Source organism: Canis lupus, chromosome 1 (genome assembly GCF_048164855.1).
Source record: "Canis lupus baileyi chromosome 1, mCanLup2.hap1, whole genome shotgun sequence".
NCBI lineage: Eukaryota > Metazoa > Chordata > Mammalia > Carnivora > Canidae > Canis > Canis lupus.
This window is the reverse complement of record NC_132838.1, coordinates 4946259-4965000: the sequence shown is the minus strand read 5'-3', so window position 1 is coordinate 4965000 and position 18742 is coordinate 4946259. Positions and strand designations below refer to the sequence as shown.

General features: G+C 46.0%; 1 protein-coding gene across 1 annotated transcript in view; it reads left to right on the top strand.

Moving 5' to 3' along the window:
• Nucleotides 1-18742, top strand: part of TSHZ1 (teashirt zinc finger homeobox 1) — a 76191-nt gene that overhangs the window by 9653 nt on the left and 47796 nt on the right. The gene's annotated exons all lie outside the window — the stretch shown is intronic.

Sequence of the window (18742 nt, the reverse complement as noted above, 5' to 3'; positions counted from 1 at the left end):
TACATGCTTATAAATTCCACTCCAAAGCTCGCTTGGAGGTGTGGATATATAGGAGGGGATGATGAGCTGGGATTGAATGGAGGTTTAGAAAATTTGGTTGTAAAAAATATCCCCAGTTCTTAGTTAAAAGTAAAGTGCATCTTCAGCAAGATCATATGATGAAATAAATTAAATCAGCAGTGAAGGTCAGTATACATTCTGACTTGGGAATGTGAACTTTTCAGAAACCTGTATTTATTACATTTTACTATTTTTAAAAGCCAGCTGCAAGATTCATAGAAGAAGTGGTACGACATACCAATGAACACTGAACCGAAGTGAAGGCTCTTTTCAAAATGGTTAATATGCCTTATTGGCAAGACATCCCTGGTGCTCATGTCATTGCTACAACACAGCTTTAAAATATATGGATTTAAAACGCAAGTATCGTGACTAATATTTATTTCAAGTACAGAATGTGTCACAGCAGTGGGGCATCCTATTATTAATGCAGTAAACTGTGTAATACTCTATAAGAGCCTGCCCTGCTTCAGTTCTTAGCTACATGAAAATAACAGTAAAACATGTCTGTTTTTTCCTGCTAAGCTTTATTGTTACCTGGGAAGGTACTGGCATCGAAAAAAGACAAATACAGACAAATAATGTGACCATAAACAATACCTTGGCGTTACTGTGCTGTGCAGAAATCTCTTCAAACCACCCCCAAACTTGGACAATATATACATATGTTTGTACATACATGTATGTATATATATTAAAAATTTTTAAATTGAAGGAAATGGCTCTAACTCCAGAAAGTAACTGGAAATAAACACTCTAATAAATATTCTAAGTCGGCCAGGAAGTAATTCCCATTGTTGGGACTCAGTGAATTGCATAGGAAACACTAATAATATTAATGAGAACAGTATATTGGGGGGGAGGGGTTCAAAGGAAGAGGCATACAGAGGTCTGGGTTTGTGTGCCCGCATCGTCGGAGATGGAGCTACCTTACGGAGTGTCATTTTCTGCATCAGAAAACTTTTCCTCACCTCATTCAGCAGGTATTGAACTTGTGTTGCTTGTCCATTTCCAATCAGAAATGAGCATGTATTTTAGGAGAAGAGAGCAAGATAAATCTCATCCCCAGATGAGTTGGAAAATGCACAGAGGTGGTTTTGAAGCATGGTTTTACCCACTGTTTATGAAGTAGGCAAAGGAGTGTCCCAAATGCTCTGGAGGAAGACCCAACTTGGTACTACATGGATCACAAAAGGGCCTTGTCTCCTTGGGACCCCACCCCTTTCTGTGCTGTGTCCAGGGAAGCCGGAGATGGGCAAGGGTGGGGGGGAAGGTGGGGCTGGCTGGGACCCTCTAGCCCTTCCAGGTTCCAGGCTGTGACACCCATTGTGCCAGCCCCTAGGGGAGGCAGGAGGGCCTCGGGTGGGCCTGTGTTCCCTTCTCTGCCCCCCTGGCTTATTCTGAGTTACTTAATGGGAGATGCTGAGTGTTTGCTGTAGGTAGGCTCCGTTTAAAGGAGTTCTCAGACTCCCCACTCACCCCCTAATTTTCGTGGCAACAAATCCATATCCAGTGGGTGCTGCACACATGGTAACCAGATCCCGAGGTTCTCAGGCAGTTTTCTGAAAGTGGGAGCTTGTTGTGGTGTTTGGCTAAATTTCTGGGAGTAGCTGGCTGAAGGTATTAGGCTGCTGAGAGTCTGGCTTATTCCCAAGGGGTTTCTGCAAATTAATCACCCTGTGAGCTAAATTTGTTTATAGACGTATTTGGAATGGAGGAGATCGCATGGGACTCACCCTTTCTATTTGTTCTGTGGAGCACCTGCTCAAGGTACCACAAAGCACGCTCCTCCATCTCCTCCGAGTGATTCAGGACCTGATACCTCGTGATGGTTGCAAGGGTGATGACAAAGATAATAATACATTTATGCCTCCATTTTTCCTCCTGGGGATGCAGGGCACTCAGTTATCTCAACCAGAGTTGAGTTGGTGCAAGGGATTTAGGGATACGCGGAGATTTTACATATATAAATTCGTTTGTCTGTTTCTATAGCAATTGCTTCTTAAAAATAATTTAGTAGTTTAATACAAAAGCAGTGGATGGGTTTTATGTGCTCGTATAGGGAAGGTTTTTTTTTTTCAGTTTCACACATGTTCAGTTTTAATGGGTAATAATTACATCTTTGTGTTTTGATGTCAGAGGCTGGTTATGAGGCCTAATTCTGCAGGCAGTCTCCTCATTGATTTGCTGGGAACTGCTGATTTCAGAGAGAGAAAGAGAGAGAGAGAGAGAGAGAGAGAGAGGCTTGTAGTCTGGGAGCCCTCTGTTTTTGAGACAAGTTAATACTTAAGTGGGTCCTCAGTTCTATGTCTGTAGACACTGGTGCTTTCCTGCATTTCTTCTCCAGGCCCTGGAGTCGAACACACATATGGGTTTGTGGTTGGATTGTTTTTTTTTTTGAAAGGCAGATTCCTAAAAAAAAAAAAAAAAAAAAAAAAAAAAAAAAAATAAGGAAAACAAGCCCACAGTGCTGACCCCCCGCCGCCCCAGCAGCCCCGTTTGCAGGCATCCTCTTCCAGCCCCTGGCTGCACTGTGTGGCTTGTGGGCCTGATTGTCGAGCCCTGCCCTGTATGTGCTGGGAAGGCAGGCGGAATGAGCACTCATCAATCTTTCCGAGAGAAGCAATGGGCATGCGGAGGCCGCTGTCCTGTGACTAAACACACCCCTTTTATGGAGTGTTGCCGCTAATAAAGGCAGCTTATTACGGAGGCAGAGACCAAAGCTTGGATGAGGTCAACCCTGAGTGACAGTCATCACTCATTCGTAATGATACTTTTTCCCGTGCTTTCCAAGGGATTCTGAACAGAGTGCAAATCATTCGGGGTCATTCATAGTTCATGTACCCACAGATGGCAAAGGGTTTGAAAGACTTCGGTTTAAACTTGTAAAAAAAAAAAAAGATTCTCACTTTTTTTTTTTTTTTTTTTAAAAAGGAAAGGAAATACCCCAAAACAAAACATAGATTTTTCTTATTGGAACGTTTTCATGTTCTTTCAACCTAATAGATGTTTTACACACTACAGTGCTTGTGCATTATTAAAAGAGACATAAATTTATGTTTTATGACGTCTGTCTTCTTTAATTATTACCTTTGATGTCTATTGGTGACTAAAGAGAGCTTAACAGGATTTCTGTCTCTTCTTAAATTTCGTGTCGTGAAACCCAGCGAGTCCCTGACACATGTGTGTTCCTCACCTTCAGGATTATTTTATAAATCCCTTTCTGATGAGCGGAAGTGTCAAATCAAGGACAGGTCATAAAGTAAAAGTATAAACCTCTTAAAGAGGGACCTTGGTAATATATAAACATTCTGCACACTATCTGAATTTTTTATGGACTAAAGAAAAATTATATTTCAGCTGGAGGATGGGAGAAGTTGTAACATCAGCCTGTGTTTTAATGTATGATTCCCCCACCCCCCCCACCCCAAGGTCTTATTTATGGCCATGGAAGAAACCGTTGGCTTTAGGGGCTATTTTAAACATTTGACTCGATTTGGAGCCTGCCTGTTAATGGTACATGTTTACATTCAGAAGGTTGACTTTGAATAGATTCTTGACTACAGTGTCTTCCAAGGGAGCAACCCTGGGAATGGGGCAGAGGTGTGAGGCTTTGTTCTCTTCCCTGATTTTTTTTTTCCCTTCCTTCCTCACACCTTAGTTTCCTTGTCAGCAAAGGAAGGATTGAGATTTTTGTGGGGGGTGGGGATCCCAAAGGCATTACTGCTCTGCTACCCCGCCAGGCCTTTAACCCATCTTGTGGAACCCTGAGTAGGAGGAAGTAGTTGTCATGAAGCAACAGCTGTCCTCTTTTGTTTAAAAAAAAAAAAAAAAAAAAAAAAAAAAAAAAGCTGGTTGTGCTTAGGGAATTGGTGTTTGATAAAACTTGAGTCAATTTTTACATATAGAATTGGAAGTAAGCTGAAATCAGCAACTCCTGGACCCTTCTGCCATTTTCATGTCAGGACATAGGGGCCTAGGTGGCTGCCCAGAAGACCCAGAAGTGGCACCAGTTGGGGTACTGGGTGCAGGTGGGTCTGAGGGCCGTGCCCTGGGCTTAAGAACTGCTTCCTGGGTCCACTTCCTTTTAAATCACGGAAGAGTAGCCGAGTAGCCAGAAAGGTGACTGTAGCTTTTTAAAGAGAAAAGGCTTCCTTGCCTTTGTTATGGAGACATGGGGTATGTTGAGTTGAATTCAGCAACCATTTCTGGAATATCCAGGGTCTGCAAGCAGGGCTTGGCTCTAGGTGACACAACCACAGAGCTCATGGGGATGTGGGGATGAGGCTTACACACTTGTCAGAGTTAGCTTTTATTCCTGGCCCAATGGGCCTAGTCTGTATACATGACCTCAGGGTGGCCTCCCGAACATCAGAGATGGCCTCACAACCTCCATCTGTCTTCTGGACATGAAGAGGTAGGATCCCAGGGTCCTGGAAACACCAAGCTGATGATGAGCAGCTGACCATCTAGCACCTTGTGGCCCTGGAAGGGCAGGGCTTTCCCCAGGCCAGGGTGCCTCGGGGGGCGCACGCAGGACTGAAGACCGTGTCCTGGTGGAGGACTTCACTGAATGAGGTTTATTATGAAGACAAGGGTTACCTCCAAGCTGGAAGAGGTTTTTTTTTTTTTTTTTTTTTTTTGGCATTTTTGTTTAGAGTCCAGCCACATGAGAGCCACTTGATTGAGAGGAAGATTTGCACTTCACTCTGAGTGAATGTCAAATGTCAACTCGTTTGGTAAAATATGAGGCTTAAAATGATAATTTGTGGTAAACAATTAGTTTGGGAATAAGTGCTAGCTCTGGGAAAATCCCCAGGGATTAGATTTAAAAGATGTAACTCAGTTGTGTGTGTTTGGGTGGGCTCAAAACTAGCAACATGTTTTCAAGGCAAAGTGATAGATACAAGTACAAAGGTTTGTTTGCAGCCCACAAATGCCCTGAATATTCAGAGGGAGTTAAGTCCTGATAGGAAAAAGTATTTGGATGAAGTTGTTACATTTAATTTTCCTTGTGCAGTCAGTAGATATTCTGTCTCCAAGGAATGGGTCTTTCCCTCTTCCCTACTTAAGCCCCTCTGTTTTTCTAGAACCTTCCACCCCTTCCCATTGGTGAACCCACTGAGTCTTTGATTCCTTCCTGATTGCCCTCTGGAAGACATCTATCAGACACTGTCTTATCTGTTTGTGAGGCAGCTCAGGCCCCAGATTTAAGTCATGGGTTCTGGCTACAAGTTAGAGTGTGATTAATAATTGACTAATGTAGCTTTTATTTATCACAGGCTAGCACATTTCGCCATTACTGAGTTAATTTATGTTAAGTGTAAGCTGTCGTTCAATCTGTTTTTCAACTTTTTTTTTTTTTTTTAATCCTAAGTCTATCTTTCACTTTTTGAGAAACAAAATCCTTATACAGGGCACAGGCTCACTCGGTGCCAAAAAGTTGATTTCCTTTTCACTGGAGCCATACATCACCAGCCCTCCCAGCTGCACTGTCAGGCTGTGACAGAATGACATGTGTCATTTATCAAAGGGGCCAGGCTGGGCCTTGGGAAAGGCTGCCGACAAAGCCTGAGAGAGTTCATTTTGCAGTCCCCTCCTACCCTCTGTAAGCCCCTTGCCAGGAAAGCCTGTGATGTTCCTGTCTTCACAGCATTACTGTAAGTCCTTCAACCTTCACGGAGTTAACCCTCCCCACCTCGGCCTGCAAGCAGCAACTGCTGCCGGGTGCTGCCAGAGTGGCTCTGAGACCCCAGTGCAAGGCTCTTCCCGCCTGGGACCCCCCCCCCCCGCCCCACGTTGCTGAGTCCCTGCACCCCACAGAGTGCGTCTGCCTTGCTCTGCCCCTGTCCTCCAGCGCGGACTCTAAGAATTCAAGCTCCCAGTCTCCCTCAGTGACACAAGGTCAGAGACATAAAGAACAGGGATAGGGTTTCCCTTCTGTCCTCCCCAGCAAAAGTTTGCTCTTCTGTTTATTTTAGGGCCTGCCTCATAAGTGTTTTTACAAAACCAGGCTACTTTTGAAAACCACCTATGAAAATCCCATAGATGTATCTCCTCTGTTAGAATCTGTAATCTCCTTCCTGCCCTGGGAAAGTCGGTTCGTTCGGGTCTTGTACTTGCTCAAAAGGATATATATATATATATATATATTTTTTTTTTTTCTTTCCAAATGCAAAGAAAAGGCTGCCCTCACCCTCAGATTATTTACTTTTTAGATGAGTCCCACAAGCACCAGAAGGGAACCAAAAAGTGAAAAGGGGCGGGGGGGGGGGGTTGCACCAGAGGGGAATAGTGTTAAAATATCAAAGCTTTTGGTTAAAATGTTTATTTTCCCCCTTGAAGGGAAGAGTTTTGCATTTTAATCATGTGTGAGAACGTGAGAAAAGTTATTGTTTCTCTCATCCCTACCCCTTTGTAGTTTGTATAGTTCCTAGTACTGAAGTTATTTACAGCTTCAGATATCATTTAAAGAGATAGCTAAGCAGACTGTTGCCTCAGCCAGGAACTTTCCAGAAAGAAGTCCTATAAATTAGCCATTGCTCAGGAGTGGCTGTTTCCTAGGCAGAGCTGGCCCTTCATTTGTCTACATAAGGCTAATTTATTTTTGCAGCCAGATGTGAGCTGACAGCCATCACTCAGAGCTTCCTTCCCCCACTGTCACGAGGTCGGCAAAACAGTCACGTTTCCCATTTTACAGAATCCCCATCAACATTATTGAAGATGGATGTATCTTTAAAGCAAAGATTGATTGTGGATATCGGAGTTATGGTGCCATTTATCATGGTGAATATTATTTAGACTTGGGTTGTACAAGGCTGTAACTTGAGACCCAGCCAGGGGAGGGACAATCTGGAAACGCGAATCCATGAACTTTAATGGATGGATGCTTTTTTCAAAGCTCAACTCACTATAGTGTGATTTACTTTTCTTCCAGAAAGGAAACAAGCCTTCTGGTTTTAAAGGGACAGCATGCCTGCCTGTCCTGTTCAGGGGGCCCCCGGCCCCCATGCCGAGGACAGTCAGGGTGCAGGTGGAACCCCCATGGAGCGCGGTGCCACCGCCTTTGGCCGCGCAAACATGCATTAAAGCTCGCTGTCCGGATCTTCCTTATCCTTTGGGACCCCGAAAATATTAGAAATTGAGATGCGCCCCAGAACTCTCCATTATCAGGGACACAGTAAGGACCCCCCTGCATTTGAAGCCAGCTCACCTCTCCCAACGGCAACAGAGGGCAGCCTGTTCCATGTGAGACCCAAAGAAGCTGGAAGTCCTCCTTGTCGGGAGCACGAAGCTTTGGGGAGAATGCGTGGTGATCTCTAAATGCCTAAAGGTGGAAGCATATGCAAGAGAAGCAGGCCTGTTCACCTAATTAATACTGGTCTTTCTCGTTTTGCTTCAGTATGGCACCGTTATTGATGTTCGCTCAGCTGAGAGTTCTAAGGAGCTTACTGCCCAGGATGGGAGCATCACACGTGGAACCTTCCAAAGATTGGTTCTCATATCTCTATTCTTAGAAAACTGTCGAGCTGGACATGCTGGCAAATATGTTCTTCCTTCTCGGGGTGTGGATTCCAGAAGTTCACACGTAATTGCATGTGCCCAGGTGCCGGGGGAGACTCCCTTCTGATTGATTCTGAGATGTTCTGGGTGGGCAGTACCAGCTCCTGGGGTCGTGGCTCCTTTGCCCTTAAACTCACTTTATTCATGGCTGATGTTGCTTTATTTCATCGCTCTGTTTCAGAGCGATGTTTGGGCTTGTGGAATGGTTAGGGGGGGCTCCTAAAAACGAGTGGAGGGTTGGCCAGAGGAGGAGTTGGGCCAGGCAGGTGCTAGGGAGCTACCCCTGCCATCCCCGTGCCGGCCTGACACAGAGGCCCAATGCCAGGCTTGCCTAGTGAAGCCAGGTCACACTGATCTGCACAGGGCTGCCACCACCGGCCCCTGTGGCTATGATGCCGCTTGTGACTTGGAGTGTAGGCCCTTCCCGCCCCCTCTGCGTTTTTAAATATATAGGCAGGTCCTGGCATTCATGCAGCCTACTGAGCAGAAAGTAATAATTTCTAGCATTGGGGAACTTTTCAGCATTTGGAGGGTGCACAGTCTGCCTGGGCAAATGCGAAAGCCGACAGTAACACCTGTCACGTGCCGGCTCCGTGAGGCCGCGCATCTCTGTGCCTGAAGCTGCTCAGTGCTATGTCCGGGTCCCTGGGTCACCAAGCTCAGTGCGGGCAGGACCCTGGGGTCCCCTTGCCCTCGGAGGCTAGCCCAGCGCTCCGCTCCCACTCATTCATTGGATGAGCGTGCCCAGTACCCAGTACAAGAGCCGGCTCCGTCCATGACAGGTGAGTGGGGACCTGAGGGAGACAGGGGCCCTCTTCTCTTCCAGCCACTGGCCCACGTCTGGTCATGGGATGGTTCTCTTGGAAGCAGCCATCCTCACAGCACCGATGCAACCTGAAAAGAAGAAAATTGAAGTCCAGTGTAACCAAGAGAGAGGGACACAGGGAGGGCGTGAAGGCCTGTAGGCCCTGCTGGCGAGCCCTGGGTTACAGGGTGGTGAACAGAGACCTGGAAAATTCAGGGATCCCTTTCCTCACCGCCCTGCCTGGGCAGGCATGCTCGGGACTCTGCCGACCTCGGATGTGTCACAGGAGGTGTGCGCCAAGATCTCTATCCGTCTTCTCATGGTGGACAGGTCTGTGTTTACTTGTGAGTTAAAACCACATTCTTGGCCTTTTAGGAACATCTGAAATGTCTGCAAACAGGAAGTAGTCCATCCCGTGTGTATGAATGGCGTGCATGGTGTTGGCTGAGGTCACATGGTCACACCGGATCTGCCGCAGCCTCTTGAGTGCATGGGGTCCTCTGCCGTGTTCGAGAGGTGGCCCGGTTCCTGCCCAGTGGCCCCGCTCCACTCTGCCTGCTTGCGGGACTGGCTGTGCAGGGGAGTTGGGACTGGCTGTGCTGGGAGCCTGGGACTGGACACACTGGGAGCCCCAGAGGCTGGGACTGGCCGCACTGGGAGCCTGGGGACTGGATGTGCTGGGAGCCTGGGGATTGGATGTGCTGGGAGCCTGGGCCTGGACTGGCTGCCCTGGGAGCCCGGGCACTGAATGCATTGGGAGCTGGGCACTGGTGGCGCTGGGAGGCCAGGAGCCCGGGAGGCCGGGAGCCTTGGAGGCCGGGAGCCCTGGAGGCCGACGCGGCAGCAGTGGCATGTTCACACACACACCTTCCCTGGGGCCCCGGGCGCCCAGGAAGCCAGCAGGCAGCAACAGCAGTGGCAGAAGTTGTGCAGCCAACACTGTGCATCCGTAAGGAGGCCAAATTTATCACGGCACATTATGGAGTGCAGCAAATGTCATGAAAACCATTGTTTTTTAATTTTTTTTCTTGGAGCGTTTGAATGAGGTGATTTATGGTAGTTATCCATCTTAAGGGTCATCCGTCAGTTTGTAGTTGCTAGGCAATCAAACCAGCAGCTGTTTGCTTTGAATCAAGCTGAAAAGTTGTCAGTCACCACACGCAGGTATGACCTCAGTGGTTGAAAACATCATGTGTGCAAAATTAAGGAGACGTCGTCTTTCTTGCCTGATTCCCCTGACTGCCCTGTCATTGGGTGTTGGAGCAAGAGCCCTGCCTGCCTGGCTCCTATGAGAAAGAAAGAAAGAGAGAGAGAGAGAGAGAGAGAGAAAGAAAGGAAAGAAGAAAGAAAGAAAGAGAAAAAGAGCAAGAAAGAAAGAAAGAAGAAAGAACGAAAGAAAGAATGAAAGAAAAGAAAAGAAAAGAAAAGAAAAGAAAGAAAAAGAAAGAGAACAAAGGAGTGGATGGGAAATTCCTGGAATGGAAACTTGAACATGCCCTTGAAGCACGGGGTTCCCCCCCCCTAAATTCATGCAACTTCAAGTGACTGCCACCAGGGGATGGGAGGACTACATGGTTTATAGTATTTCAGCCATTCGTGCACACACACACACACACACACACACGCATACACACACACGGTTCGCTGGTAGGGAGTTCTCAGTGTGTGGCCCCAGCTGGCTTCCAATCTGGTAGCATTTGCAAGTGGGCCTGGGTGCCATGAGGTGGGATGCACATTCAGTCCTGTTGGGGGGGGCCTTGGCAGGCTCTGGAGCGAGGGCTCCCAGGAGTGCCACTCCACTGTGCCCGCTGGTGCCCTCCACGGTGCCCTCATGCTGCTCAGCCTAGACCAGACACTGGGCCTCTGCCCGTCCCTGGCACCTCTGCCATCACTGAAGTGTCTGCATCTGCCTGGCCTGTGTGTCTTCTGGGGCCGTTGGCCTGGTGCTTCCCCAACACAGGACTTCCCCCATGGCCTTACTCTTTTATTGGTTGCCCTGGAACATCTGGAATCTCTCTGGAGTGTTGCTGACCCTGAGAGAACCTTCTGGGTATCAGTAGCTTGCGAGCTCCTGTGTGAACCGTGTTACCTGCCTGTAGCCTGTAATTTTAGATTCTCACAAGACTTTAAAGCTTAGCCCCAGTAAGGAAAATAAATGCAGAGTAAAGCCTATTTTTAGTAATGGGAGCAAGATTTCCATTATTTGTGAACCTTCCAAGTAGGAATTCTTCCTTTGTTTCTCGGTTGGGTTTATAACATAACTACAGAGATAATTTTTATCGATAAAGCCAAATTTGGGGATCTACGTGTCATAGAACAGTATGAAAGAATAAATCTTCTTTATTCAGATTTACCTGGGTGGTTTCTATTAGGTATGCTGGTGGATATTTAGAGCGTGTGGCTGTACGATGTTTAGCATGTATTTTGGAAAGTGTAAAATAAGTTTAATTTGAGAACTAGGTTTGCCTTACTCCATTTGCATCAATTATTTTGTTTTCGTCTATTCATTTGGCAGGTGTTTTTTTTTTTACTTTTTTTTTTAAGATTTTATTTATTTGAGAGAGAGAGAGAAAGACAGAGAGAGAGAGAGAGAGAGAGAGAGAGAGAGAGAACACGAGCAGGTGGAAAAGGAGAAGGAGAGGGAGAAGGGAGAAGCAGGCTCCTGTCTGAGCAGGGAGCCCGATGGGGGCTCGATCCCAGGACCCCAAGATTATGACCTGAGCCAAAGGCAGACACTTAACTGACTGAGCCCCCCACCCAGGCACCCCTTGGCAGGTATTTCTGAGGGTCTGAAACTACTTCCAATTGATGGTTCTGCATGTTGGAAAAGAATATTCCAACTTAGGTTTCTCATATACCGGGTCTATACTGGACTCCAGGAAAATTGAAGAGAGCCCTCCATTGACACTAGACTGCAGATGGGGAAGGATGAGGGAGCCCTTACCACCCCTTATTTGAAGTCCTTGAGGCCAGATATGTTCCAGAAATCAGGATTTCTCATATTTTTGAAAGGAAATTCAGTGTACATATTGTATACTTTACAGCATCCTCAGCCTGAAGATACATGAATTATTCTATAGCCAAATGTGTGATTATTCACACTACATTGGGTGAATAAGCCATAAATACACTCATGTCTGTTCAGGTCAGGTGGACCCAGATCAAGTTAGATTTGCCCCCATGAAGTCGGGAGTCATTGTTGAGTTCTCAGACCTATTTGGATTTCGGGAGGAATCAGGGTCTGTGTTAACACACAACCCCACCTCACGGGGTTGCCCGTCTCTGGAGCTGTACCTGCCCTTGGCCTGGGGCTTGGTGGCAACTCACGGGACCTGGCTGTTGGGAAATCCTGAGCTAGCCTCCTGTTTTACTGTGTTGTAGGAGTTCTCTTTGGAGTTCTTCCTCCCACATCCATACAGAAAAGTGATATTCATACCTGCAGCCTCCCCAGCCCTACCTGGTTATCTATTTAAAACTTTGAACTATAGGAACATGTTTTACTCCCAATAGGTTCTCGTGTATCTTGTCAGAGACCATCTTTTCTCACTTTGTGGGGGAACCTGGAATTAGTAGTAAAGCACAGTTTACTTAAGAAGAAAAAAGGGGAAAGCTTGCCTTGTTGCCTTGCAACGACACTTGCAGCCTTAATGTGGATTTCTGTGGTGCATCTATAAATAGTGATGATGCTACATGGAGAGCTTTGCCAGTCTTTCTACCTCTGTAAGAAATACACTGCAGCGCCCGTCACCTTAGGTCTGTTGTATCTGGATAACCAGCACTAGCACACGAGGATCTCTGATGTGCTGGGATCCTTTCTTGTTTTTGGGGGGTTGTTGGGGATATAGATTGAGTCTGCCCGGTGGATCAATAGTAGAGCATTGCAATAGTTCACAGGATCTTAGAGTTTAAGGAACTGGGTAAACAAGCTTCCTTTTCAAGGAGTCATACTGAGCCTGCTCACATTTTTCACATAGGAATACTATTCTTGCTTTGTGTTGTTGAACAGTGTACGTTCAGTGCTGTTACATGGAGCACCTGTGTGCCTGCCCTGCTCCCCACGTAGGACGTAGCTCAATGGCTGGTAAAACTTCATGCAGACAGTTGGGAGGATTGGTTAATTGATCTTTAAAATACTTCTAAAAACCCTCTTTTGGAAGCACTGAGTGTAGGGTTATTTGTACACATACATATATCCATCTTTTTTTTTTTTTTTTCTTTTTTTGGTTGTGGTTTTCAAAGCTTTTTGAAATGCAAGGCTACACCTGGGGCTTTGTTCTCTTTCGTATTCCATGGAATATCTTTGAGAAGTTGCTAATTTTAGAAGGGCCCCTATCTACCTAAAAGCTGAGACATATTCTGTGGGTTTGGGGGATCTTCTGTGTGCTGGTGTACCGCCCGTGAATACCAGGTGGCTGGCCACAGGGCTGGCTGAGGACAACCAGAGCCAGACTGGGGGGCCAGCGAGAAGCAAGGAAGCTCTGCGGGGCCTTTATGGGATATATGAAATTACAGTCACTGGTTCCCTGCACACCTTCTTCCCTCTGGCTGCCCTGGCTCCTCTTCTTCCTCTCCTCAGCCGCTTCTTTTTCTTATCCTTGGCTCTCTCTCTCCATTTATGTCTCTCTTCACCCCCTCCACCAATTTTCAGTGACACTTTCGCTGTTCCTCATAAAGTTTGTGCACAGTTTAGAAGTTATTTTGTAGTATCTTGAGCTCTTCAGAGGACAATTGCTCCAAAATCTAATAATTCATAATAAATATAGTTCCGGACGATGGAGTAGCAGTGATGCATTGGGAGTAATAACTGCTTTGCCAGGGCTTTTGTGCGGTTATTTGAAAGGTTTTTTTTCCCATTAAATTTTGTATTTTTTGTACATGAGATGGCCTTCATTATTGTGCTTTTATGCTAGTTGGTTGGTTACCAGCTGAAATTAAGAAAATGCTGTGTGGTTCTTCATATTTCCATTAGCTTTTCTGTTACGTATGACACATTCATACACACACATTTCTATAAACTTAGTTCAAAGGTATCAGGAAAAAGATGTTTTTCTCCTCATGTTTGCTGTTCATAAAACACTCAAGGGACAAATTGTTTCTGTGATATTTTAGGTGGTTTTTAAAATAAATTTTAGATATTGTGTTGTCTGCAGTACCTTTTCTTTCATTTTCTCAGTAGGCCCAGCACATCGAAAGAGTTTGTATATTGAAAAATTGCTTTTTCCTGAGTGATAATTACTAGTTTCTTTCACTTTGTCGTAATGAAGGTGTGTGCCACAGCCCCCCACTTCCAGTCGCTGTGGGTAATTAGTGCACCATGCCCGCATACGGACGTGTTTGACGCACAGCCCCTCACATGAAGGAAAGTGAGCTTCAGTGGGGCTTTCCTGAGCATAAATCAAGCTACCTTAAATCCTTCTTGGAATAAGGTGGGGGAGTAAATAAGAAATAAATATTGACGTGAAACATAATTCTTTTGGCTTCCTGACATGTGGACTTGAGTTACTGACTCATTATTATCTTTCTGGAACTTTCTGGGGGGCCCCCTGCTTGTGCATCAATGCTGTTGGGTAGAGAACACTTGAGAGTCTTTAGTCTCTACACCAAAACCAACTGGCTCTGTACCCTCAGAGAGGCCACATCTTTCCTTCAGTCTTCGACTTCTCAGGACTACCGTAACTGGCACAGATTCCTATCTCATAGAGTTCATTTGCTCATTTCTCCAATTGTTCATTCATTGGTTTATTTATCCAATAAATACCTATTTTGAGGACCTGCTTGTTTCCAGACAGTCCTTGGGAGAGAAAAATAACTAAAAAGGTCCTTGAGGTAATGAATCTCACGGTATAGGGAGACTATTTTGAAAACTAAAGTGGTTATCAATATTAACTTTATATAAAATATTTTATTATGCATCCTGTGCATGTAAAAATTTCATTGAGTAATGAAATAAATGTTATCAGGATTGAATATGGGAAACAAAAAATCCATTTCCCGATTTATCTCAGCTGTCTTTTCTTCTCTGCCTCTACATAATTCAACCCTGATCCGGTGCTTGCCTCTGCCATGGGGCAGTAGAGCAGCTTCTCTGCTTCCTTCAGGGTCTGCTCTGATGGCTTGGCCTCTACACATCCGCTGTTCCATTTGGAGGTGGGAAGAACACTCTCCCTGCTGTGGTTTTGGATGCTGGTCATATTCTCTTCAGATTCCACTTTTTTGACCCTTGCATCTACATCTTTATGTAGAAATTCTGTGTAATACATAGTGTGCATGTTTTAAATCCTGGAAGTGACGGCCACCACCCAGTTGCCCTGCCGATCACCACCTCATGGCCCTGCCAGTCACCACCCAGGGCCCTGACAATCAATACCCACCACCCAGGGCTCTGCTGATGTTCCAGGGGTGCTGGTGTGTTCCAGTCCTTTCCCATCTGACAGGTATGTGGTGCTCACACGTTCTTCTCTCTGACCTTTTCTGGAGTCACTAAGGTAGGTAGGTGGTCTGGGATCTTTGTGCAGACCCAATTTTAGCAAGTTCTCATCTGTCTAACACATACTACCTCATAGTTGTGTCCTCCTCATGCTTCTTCCTGGGGAAGGGGGTATAGCTGGACAGAAAGGTCGAGAGCCTACTCTCAGCCCGTGCATCCTTTACAATAATATACCCAAAGTTGTATTTGAGCCTAGAATGTTAGATCATAAAAAAATATTTAAGGGACAAATTTAATTATTAGTCTTAAAAGATTAAGTCTGGCGTTCTTCTCAGTGCACCTTTGCAAGTGGCAAAATCTGATGATAATAAAAATAATCATAATAGTGAACATTTTCTCTATAACTTAAGCTTCATGCTATACACACAGCACCTGGGACTGTGCCTAGGAAATAGCAGGTGCTCCATAAATATTTGGAGAGAGACTGAATTTATTATATTCCTGTACACTTGGAATATGCACTTTAATTTTTATAGTGATCTTACTCATATCTGTGTCATATAGAGTGAAGCTCACCAAATTTAAGGTAATATAGAGAGGTCACATAGATTGTCATGTGGTGCAGAATCAGGTCTTCTAGGCTAAGCCCAGGTAGTTCTGATTCCTTCACCTCTGAAGCCATCCATCCATATGTTGTGTGGTAGCGTTTGCCATACATCTTGCAGAGTATTTGTGGTTGTTGGGGTGTAGGAAACGGAACTCTGGATGCCTGGGTCATCCCTGCTACAACGGGGTGCTGCAGTGACTTCAGGTACAAAGCTGGGGAGATGTACCAGAGGATCCCTGAGATCTGTCCTCCTTGGAAGGCTGTGTTTTGGGGTGGCTCCAGTCCTCACTCGTGAATTTTCCTGTTGCTGCCATGCTGCACATATGAAGTAAGAACACAAATCCTACCTCTCCCGTGTATGCATACATGTGTACATGCCTATGTATGTGCACACACTTTTTTGTTTTTGTTTCCCCAACAGCTGCAACATTATTTTGTAGGAGAGACTGGATGACATCCATTACATCAAGCTCAAAAGGTTAGGGATGTTTTTAGAAATATTCCTCATTTCAAAATGACTCATCCTGTGTCTCACTTATTAATTTATCTGAAGGCTTCTTGAACAATTTTTTACTTTGTTGTTTACTCTCCCAAGCTCCCTGCTGGTGGCTTGCACTTTGCAGTCCCAGGTGTGCAAGGTGGCAGCAGATATGTGCCATCAGGATGGGGCGCCGGGGGCCCCATCATGCCTGTGACCCTTTTCCTGGGCATCCCACAGCTGCCGAACCCAACCCCCACATGCTATCAAACTCCACTGGCAAAGTACAGATGCCGAATAGGTAGCTCCCACATCGGGTGCCCTAAGATTTCTAAGAATTGGCCAACTGGATCATTGAATCACAGTGTTCCAGGGGAGAAAGCCTACATGGACAGCAGTTTGCTTTCTGTACCGAGTTGCGTGTTCTTGGGTGAGCCTGAGGGAGAAGTACTTCTCAGAGGCAGGGGCTGGGCTTTGAGCCTCCACGGGCTTCATTAGAGGCTGAGGGAATGACCCACTTGCCTGTCTGAGAGGCCAGGTGGGCTGAGTCCAGTGCTGGGCAGAGGGGCCAGGTGTTTCTGAGGGGAGGCCTCGTAAGAATAAAAGGATGAAATTATAAACACAAAGCTAGGTACTAGGGTGGCTAGGATGAGGAGGAAAATGGCAGCATATACCAACTCTGAAAAACCCCAAAGAACAGGACAAAATCCAGAAAAATAACATAATTATTATCAATTAGTTCCTGACCCAGCTATTTTTCTACATGTTGGGCTCAGACAGATAATCCTGTCATTCCTCCAGGATGGGTAATGGGAGGGGGTCTTTTATGTCTGATGGGTGGGGTCCACGAAACCTGTGACTTGCTGCCAACTGAGCTTCTTCCCCTTATGGAATCTGGAGCCGCCACGGGCCATCTGCTGCCTCTTCAGTGTGTGTGGGGGGGATGTGCGTGGGGAGCAGGGACAAGGCCCCAGGGGTAGTGTCCTACATGCAAAGGGTTGGAGGCCACATGGATTCCTGGGACCTAAGAAAGGGCTGGGATGAGCAAGGGGCCCCGGGGCTTGGGGGCGTCTTGGAAATGCCCCCGTTTTGAGCCCTGTCTAATGAGATAATGGTCTGAATGAATGAATAGTTGATATCTCAGTACTAACGTTTTATTTATTTATTATTATTTTTTTCTGTGATTAAAATTTCAAGGGAGCCTCAAATCTCAGCTCGTTTGAACTCTTTAAAGAAACTTTTTTTGGCATTCCCTGAAAAGCGTGGCCTTGTAATTATTTCATTCTGGAACGGACATGGACGCCTTGACCAGGAGCTCATTCTGTACAGAAGCACATGTTGTCAGGCAAAACATTACGTCATTTCAGCGTCCCAAAATTACGGGATAATTATAAAAATTGGAAAATTCTCAAAAATAAATTTTTATGAAAATTTCTAATTTCTAATTCGCTTAGTGAAATTTTCATCTTAAACTGCCAGCTGTAAGAAAGTTCTCACTCTCTTGAAAGTATCTTTTTGAGAATAAAGTCTCAGTTCCTTTTTTGTTTTAATAGTCTCCTTGTCTTCTTCCCTGCCCGGGATATATGCCCTTCAGGTAGAAGGATGACAGGCTGAGAAGCAAGACTTAGGAGGAGGGTGCTCTCCGCACAACAGGGAGGGAAAGTTTGGTGTCTGTTTCCCCTGTTTTGAGAAAACCTAGAGTTTCTGGACATCTGTGCATCTGGGGCGGCGGGGGTGGTGGTGGCAGTTGTTTCCTGCCCTGCTTGGCTCTGCATCGCCAGGATGGACATCCCTAGGTCCGAGGGCCTGATACCCGGGCTCGAGCCCATTGGGTAGAGCTGACCCTTTCCAGATAAGCTGTGCACTTCTGAGCTTAGGAAGTAGGAATATCCTTGGAGGGCTTAACACTGAAGAAGTGAATTGTAGTTTCACCAAGCAAACCTAAGCTTGCGTCCTGCTGTCTCCAGTAGGGGGGTTTCTTTAAAGGCTGCCCCCTCTTTTTCTCTCCTTCATGGTTTCAGGCACATCACTCCCCCCCCCCCTCAAAAGTGATAACTCTGCAAATTTCAAGGACAATGACTTGGCTTTGAGAAAGAGAAAGAGAGAGAGAGAGAGAGGCATTGCTTTTTTTTTTTTTTTTTGGCCAAGTTTGGAATTTGTTTAGAAAATGTGTGTCAACCTTCTGGAGTCAGGACTTTCCTGAGAAGCTTCGTGGTTTACAGAAGGCTCAGGTCCTGTGATTACCTGAATGGTTTGATCCCCAGAGAATCTTGCTGTCCTGCATGTCGAACCCTGGACCGCATGTCCCGCGCATGGCACCACATCAGCTGTTCTTTGCTGAGAACATGGTGCCAGGCCCCGTGCGCACATGTGTTACCTGCCCCCCTCCCCTGCCAGCCTCGACCCCAAACCACAGATTCCTGTTTGGATGAAGATGTGGTCTCCTACGCTGCCGCCTGCCCTGATGGGAGCCTCCTGCGGGCTAGCCTGGAGTACCCCTGGTACGAGGTAGTGCGCAGCATCCTGCTTGGGTATAGAGCCTTCCCCTCCTCAGGGGCACTCGCTGTGTTCTAGTGCTTTCTCTTCTCCCCTCTTGTAAGTTACTTCAACAAAAGATCCCATCCCACAATTTTGTAACCATCACAAAACACAAACCTACTCAATTTTGATCTTCGGAGTCACTCAATAATTTTTAACAGCCAGTCAAACCTGCTATTTAGATTAATGCATTCAGAACAGTGGCTCATTTACTGAGTGTTTTCCGGTTTTAAGTGACTGTTTTGATGTGGGAAGACAGCACTC